The sequence below is a fragment of the Peromyscus eremicus genome, chromosome 7 (assembly GCF_949786415.1).
Source record: "Peromyscus eremicus chromosome 7, PerEre_H2_v1, whole genome shotgun sequence".
Taxonomy (NCBI): Eukaryota; Metazoa; Chordata; class Mammalia; order Rodentia; family Cricetidae; genus Peromyscus; species Peromyscus eremicus.
In genome coordinates, this window is record NC_081422.1 from 14,421,601 (window position 1) to 14,429,349 (window position 7,749).

A 7,749-nucleotide genomic window follows, 5' to 3' on the forward strand; every position below is an offset into this window, starting at 1 on the left:
GGTCAGTAGAAGGTCATGTTTTTCCCTGATTGCTTGTCATCTGTTCTTGCAACTACAATTCATCTCACTTGCATGGGCCTTTTAATTAATGATGGATGCCTGTGCATGTAGCATTATCTCTAAATACCTACCTTGACAGGCTTCTCTCTATATATTTAGTGCTTTATTTTTGAGTTTTCATGGAGTTCTTAGATGTAAGGAATTTCTTCAAGAATAGGTTTCCAAAGACTATTTTCATTAATGATCTGTAGATATTTTTATGTCACTTAAAGATTTATTTAAAAATAGCTTGATTTGTTACTCTTTCTACTAAGCAAATATTCAAATGGTTAAATTGTATAATTATCTTTTAAAAAAGACCTTTGTAATTACAGCCTAATGATTAAGCATGAAAAAGGAAAATCTCCCAAAACTTGAAACACTTTATTTACAACAAAGACGTTAGATGAGTCTATTCCTGTTCTATGTGTATTATTTATTAGTCTTTTTGCTGGCTGTGTGTTATTTTGGCTGTTTCTGATTTGGCTAACTAATGGATGCCTGTTTTCTACTGCATTATTTGACATATTTGGGTAACTGCTAATGACAAACATACACCAGTAATGGACTAGCATTGTTTTTTGTTTTTGTTTTTTTTTTTTGGTTTTTCAAGACAGGGTTTCTCTGTGTAGCTTTGCGCCTTTCCTGGAACTCACTTGGTAGCCCAGGCTGGCCTTGAACTCACAGAGATCCGCCTGGCTCTGCCTCCCGAGTGCTGGGATTAAAGGCATGCGCCACCACCGCCCGGCCTAGCATTGTTTTAAGAACATCAATGCATATGAACCTAATTGCTCGTGGCTACCATGTGAGGTATGTGGTTTTGTATTACGGGCGAGGAAAAAGATTCAAGGCACTGCTTAAACTCTTCCAGTAAGCTGTGGAGTAAAAATGGCAGACTCAGACATTGAGAATTTGTTCCCTATGTCTGTGTCCAGACATACTCTGTACTACTTATTAGCAGGATGAATAGCTTTTCTAAAATATTGGCACAGTACGTGGAAAACTGGTGACTGGTAGTCAATACTATGTTTTGTTAGAAAATAATATGTCATTTTTGCCTGGATGGTTTTGATTGATAGCCTATTAAAACTCATCATTTGTGATTTGACAACTTTTAGAGTGTGGTTTCTCCAAAGATCTTGAAGGAAATCTCAAAATCCTCAATGCAGCAAGTCATAATAGTTTCCATTGCCGTTCAGGTAGTGTTACATGCCTTATAGATAGGTATGCCAGAAGCTGTAGTCAAACACCAGCAAACTTACCTTTGTTTTCCCTGTTAATGTAAGATATTAAAAATAGTCACAAATTTGCAGTATCTAGAACATATTCCTGGTATAGGAATAAGGAGTTAGAACCAAACCGCTAAGGATCATTAGATTTTTGTTCTCCTGTGGACCAGTGGTAGTCAGAATACTATTTCTAGACTAGCTTGATCACCCATCAATGAAAATTAGTTAGAAATGCAAGTTCTTGATCCCCAATTCTAAACACTAAGTTGGAAAATTGAAATGGAACCTAAGACTATACTAAAAGTATTACAGGTATAACAATTTAATTTTTTAAAATTTGTCTGGGTTACATTATGATGGTTCATGTATATAATATGTATTAATCACATCAAGGTAGTAAGCATTTCCATCTCTCAGGCACTACTTAGTCACCTTTATGCAGTGGGACTGTAAGTTCTGTTATGGCCATTTTGAAATAGACCATGTGTTGTGAGGTGCCTGCCAGCTCAAAGTTAAGTTCCTTTTCTATCCACTTTTAGTAACATGAACAACACAGTTTACATCTTAGAAAGATCAATTTGATACAGGGCATTTGGAGGTAGGAGAGAGACAGGAACAAAGCATAAAATAACATCAGGAAAGAGAATTAAGAAACTACGATCCTGAATTGGGGATTAGAGAGTAAAATTTTGAATAGCTCCTAGGTTTGAGTAAAGAGGAAGAGTCCAAAGGAGACAGATAACAGATTTTGGAAGTAATTGGTTCTCAAAAAGATTGCTGAGTCACAAACTAAATAAGGTTGCCCAGGCTTTAAGGAGGCTCTGAGTAAGTCAGCAGGATGTAGGATTATGCAACTTGAGGATACAGTGTTGACAGTATTCTGACCAACTTTGAGGACACCTACTCATTAAGAGAAAAGCAATAAACTCATTACAGATGGCACAGGCACAGAATAAATGAATCCAGTAAAAGATTGATTTAGGTTAGCATACCAGATGTTTGAAGGACACCACCAAGCTATCTGTAATGTGCCTCCCAGAGGAGGAGGACTCTCATCAGGAGAATGAAAAATGAAGGTTGAACAAAACCACACAAACCAATGAGGGCATTTCAGGCCTTATTCAGTGTCAGTGATGATAAACATACAATACATCCTTAAGGTAGAGAAAAATGAAAGTTTGTGTCAAATTCCACAAACTTAAATACTTGGTACTTTGGGTTAATCCTCATAAGATTGGTATAATTACATGATGTTTTTATAAAACTTCAGATAGTTTTCTGGTAGTTAAAGCCTGATTCAAAGCGATCCGCTTCCTATTAGAAGCCATATTGGCCACTTTGGATACCTTAAGATTTCTTGACCTTTTTGCTTCCCAGCAAGAAGAGACAAAAATGAGTAGAAAAAAAAGGCAGGAAGTCTTTCTAAAGCAGTGGACTTTTATTTTTAAGAACCTTCCCATTATTAGACTATTCTATCACCCATATTCAAAGGGAAAATCTGTGTAATTTGCCTAAAGTCACAGATGGAATAAAGTGAAATTCAATTTTAGCAGGAGGGCCTTCGCCCCCAAAGTTCTTTTAAGAACTTAACCATGACCCTAAAGATAACATTCAAAATTAAAAATTATGATTGTTTGTTTCTGATTTTCTTATAATAGCTGAATTGTCATTAAGTGTGAGCATGCTTTGCGTTGTCACAGTACTTGTGAGAGCAGCAGTTTTAATTGCCATGGCCTGGACTCACTTGAGAAGGAGAGTCTTAATGAGGGATAGTCTAGATTGTGTTAATCCTGGGGGCATATCTTCAGAGATCTTGATTACATTAGTTGAGGTGGGAAGACCCTGACTGGGGTCCTGGGCTGTAGAGTGAGTTGAGTGCCAGTATGCATGCATTCCTTGCTCTTTGCATTTGGTACAGTGTGACCAGCTCTCTTGAGCTCCTGTCACTGTACTTCCCCATAGTGATAGACTTTGACCTGGAACCATGAGCCAGAATGAGCCTCTCACCTTGGAGCTGTTTTGTCCAGGTGTTTGATCTTCAAGTGAAGACACAAAGACAGTGGGAGTCAGCTGCTTTCTCAATGAGCGCCTTAGGGCAGTTGACATGAATCTGGACAGATGTAAAAAGGTCCTTGTTCACTAGTTAGTCCTCTGCAGTTCTAAAGGCTTTTGTGTGTGAATAGCCTTGGCCTGTGATCATCTAGACTGGAATGTTTTCCTACATCTGTTAGGTGTGGATGACTAAAAGTCCATGTTTCTAGACTGTCACAGCAGGGCACTTAAATAATAGTGTATCAGGCAACATACTTGTATTTCTAGTCATGTAAAATAGGTTCTTATTTGTGGAAAGTTAGCAAAAAATGTCCCATCACAAGGGAAGAACATTTTCTTAGAGCAGGGCAAACCTGATTCAGTAGTTTTATTCTACTTAATAAATTATCTGTCCCAACAGGTTTCCCAAGGGTTTTTCTTTTTACCTGTCTGACAGATAAAAAATGACTGACAGGCCCATTTGGATTACCTCTTAAAGGAAAGGACAGTAATAAGTCTATTCTTTACTAAAAAGCCAGAGATAAGACTCAGGTCCTTTCTTTGAGAATTTTGTGCCTGCATATAATATATTTTGATCAAGTATACACACGTGCACATAGGCACACACACACAGAGCTGATCCCCCCCCTTCCCCATCTCTCTACCACTATTCCCTCTCAATTTCATGTTTGGGGTTTGTTTGTGTATGGATGTGTGTGTCTGTGTTTTCTTTTTAATCCACTGAGTTCACTTAGTATTGTCACTGTACTGCATGTGTGGGTATATGGCCATCTACTGGAGCATGGGTAGCCTCTCAGTGGTTGCATTCTTTTTTTTTTTTTTTTTTTTTTTCTTACTGAGATGGGGTTTCTCTGTGTAACAGCCCTGGCTGTCCTGGAACTCTCTCTATAGACCAGGCTGGCCTCAAACTCACTGAGATCCACCTGCCTCTACCCCCCAAAGTGCTGGGATTAAAAGCATGTGCCACCACTGCCCCGGCTCAGTGGTTGCATTCCTGAAGGAAACTGTCCTCACCCCCAACTTCCCTTCAGCAGTCATCAATTGCCATAGCTTTTCAGCTAGGTGTGGGACGTGTCAGGTATTATTTCTTTTTCAGGGGAGAATGTAAGAATTGACTAAAAAGAATTAAAGAATAAAAAAAAAGTAGCCATGCTTAGGATCTTGGAGAGTTGTCTCAGAAGTTAAGAGCTCACTGCACTTCCAGAAAACCAGAATTTGATCATTTGATCCTCAATACTATATAGCAACTCACAACTGTCTAACTCCAGTTTCAGGGGATCCAGTGCCCTCTTCTGACCTCAGTGGGCAGTAGGCATGAATGTAGTACACACCTTCACGCAGGCAAAACACCCATACACATAAATAAAATTTAAACTTAGAAAAATAGCCATGGATGACCAAGAGAAATTATCCTTATCCTTCCCTTAAAGCTTCACAACAAAGTGTCCTGCTCCCACTTTCCTCTTTTCATATGATGTTTTCAACCTCAAGGAGAGACCATGTGATACCTCTCCTTTACCGTTACTGTTTCTCATTTGTCCAAAACTGATTATGATCGAGTGGTCCTTCTTGGGTTGACCTTCAAGCCAAGACCTTAATTTTAAACTAGCTTACTAACAGTATCACATGTTCTCCAGAGGCATGGGCTGATCACAGTGCATGCAGCACAATGCCTTATTCTGTCATTAATGATCAGCAGCTGACTTAAAAATAAGAAACGAAATAACCAATTAGGTATAGTAGTTGGAAATTTTACTATTGATCCCAAACTCACATTGCTAATCATAGGTGCTGTCTGGCAGCCATGTTTTTCAAGAAAGCTATTAGCAAGAGAAATTCTCAGAAATTTCAAAACTTTTGTCCTTTATCACCTTTAGAAGTGATTTAGAAATAGTGTACTATGGCTTTGAGTTTAGAAATATATAGTATTTCATTCACTTTGATAGCAGGGAAGAATAAGCTTCAGAAGTGGGGCTGGGAAGCACTCCTCACTGCCTCCTGCTACAGCTGGACCAGTTCCAGAGACCTCCACTCAGGTCAGGTCTGAGCACAAGGATTTGAGCAGAAGCCATTGTGAAGCAGAACTGGGATTTATTAAGGTGAGATCTTGACACAGATTTAAGCATAAGTGTTAATAGGTGTTAGGATCCCAAACCAGATGCTGCTTAGGTCATGCCCCTCTACAGGTGTCTTTCCACCTTCAGAGCTGACTGTATTCCCACTCTGTAGGGAACTGACTGAGGAAGTCTATAATCCTCATGCCTAAGGAGTTTATCAAGCTGCCCAAATAACCAGACTAGGAAATTGACAAGTACTCTATGACTCTAATTCTCACTTCCCCAAAGAAAGTTTATCATGCAACTGTTGACACCCGCTCCCCTTGAAAGGCTGCATTAAGTGTAAAAATTAACACCCTTCCCCCTTCCTTTCCCACTAGAAAATCAGAGCCTATGGGTTTCTTATCAGCTACAAGGCATAGAAGAGTCCTGCTTTGTCTTGTAGGCCTGAACTCTTGTCAGAATCCCCAACCTAATATCTGTTCTATGGCACTAATAACTTTTTTAATGAATCTCTTACCCAAAAGGACATTCTGCTTCAGTGTCTGTCTGAACTGCAAATTCTAGACATGCTAGAGGAAAGGATGGGACACACCTAAAGGTTTCCACAGGGGTAAGTAGTCCTTAATTGTCTTAGCAAATAGCCACATTAGATTTTGGTAGCTTCTGAAGTTACATTGTACAAAGAGTTATCAAGAAATGTGTGCTTTTGTTTTCCTTTCAATTTCTGCAGCTAATTCTGGGTGGGTCCTAAGGGAACACTGGACAAGATTATAGGCTGATATAACAAAGCCGTAGGTCACCAGAATTTTAGAAATCACAATAAGGTTTAAATATGTTTTTACCATAAACAAAGTTTATTATAGTCTTGTGAGATCTTGGAATAGTGTAGGCTTGTAAGTGGGAAAGAAATGAACCCAAACGCAAGTCATTTATTCTCAATCTAAATTTAAGCATGGCTCATACTATTTTAAAATTCTTAAAAGATCTCTATATAAAAAGAATATTATCCGTGTAGGCAGTCTTCACAGCAAATTTTAAGTGTGTTGTTGAAAATAATTCTTCAAGACTTCGAGCAGACTCTTACATGAGGGGCTCCCTTCCTTCTGCATGTCTCATATACAAATATCGGGGGTTGCAAAGGTTTGTGCTTCTCCGACACCCCACTCATTAGTCTGTCTTCTTGGCCAGGATGGAAGAGTAGTGGGATCATTTCTCCTTGTGGTCAAACTGAGCTGTTGCTTATATTTTAGCTAGTGTGCTTATATAAGGTTAATTTTTAAAATATTTTTATTCCTTGATAATTTCATACATGTACATAATATATTTTGAACGTGCTCACCCCCAGTCCTCTTATCACTCTCCCATGCCCTCCAGAACCTATTTTCCCAATACCTTCTACTCCTTTCATGTCTTTTTTTTTTTTTTCCAATACACTGAGTTTAATTAGATTTTCTTGCATGTGAGTGGTTGTGGGTCTGTTTACTGGACCATGGGCAACTTACCAGTGGTTACAGCCTGAAAACCTAGCTTACCTTCTCCCAGCCATTAACTGCCAATAGTTCTTTCTTTACAGATGGCACCTCATGAGTTTCTCCCCTGTCTGTTCTGGACTCCTTTTTGGTTTGTTTGTTTTCTTTTTTTGGTTTTTTGAGGCAGGGTTTCTCTGTGTAGTTTTGGTGCCTGTCCTGGATCTCGCTCTGTAGACCAGGCTGGCCTTGAACTCACAGAGATCCACCTGGCTCCTCCTCCCAAGTGCTGGGATTAAAGGCCTGCACCACCACCACCCGGCTCTGTTCTGGACTCTTGTACTTGACCTTGTGTAGATAACCCACAACTGCTGCACATTTATGTGTGCAACAATAACGTCCAGAAGACCATTCCATAGCATTCCTTCCGGTCCTCCAGCTTGTATTTTTTGTCCATACCCTCTCCCTTGATGCTCCCCGAGGCTAAGGGAAAGAACTGTGTTATTTTTTTTTTTTTTATTTTTAATTACTTGGTGAAGTAGTTAAACAACGAAGCTTACTTGATGTGTGAGTGCATATGTGCTTGTATATACACATATATTCATGCAGGTGGGTGTAATACTGAGGAAAAAACTTGGTTCTTGAAGAAACGAAGCAAGTGTCCTACCATTGAGCCAAGTATGCATCCTTTCTTACTGGATGAAACTTCAATGATATTTACCTGTAATCCCAAGGCTCTGCCTAAAACCCTGTAATGCTGTTGAACTTTTCTTAAAGGAATTAAGGTGGAGAGTTGGGGTGGTTATTTCCTCATTTGTTAGACTTACATGTTTATTCAGTAGAACTGAAGTTATTAAAGTACCATCTGTACTTCATATATTCCTTGATCATTTACAAGGGATG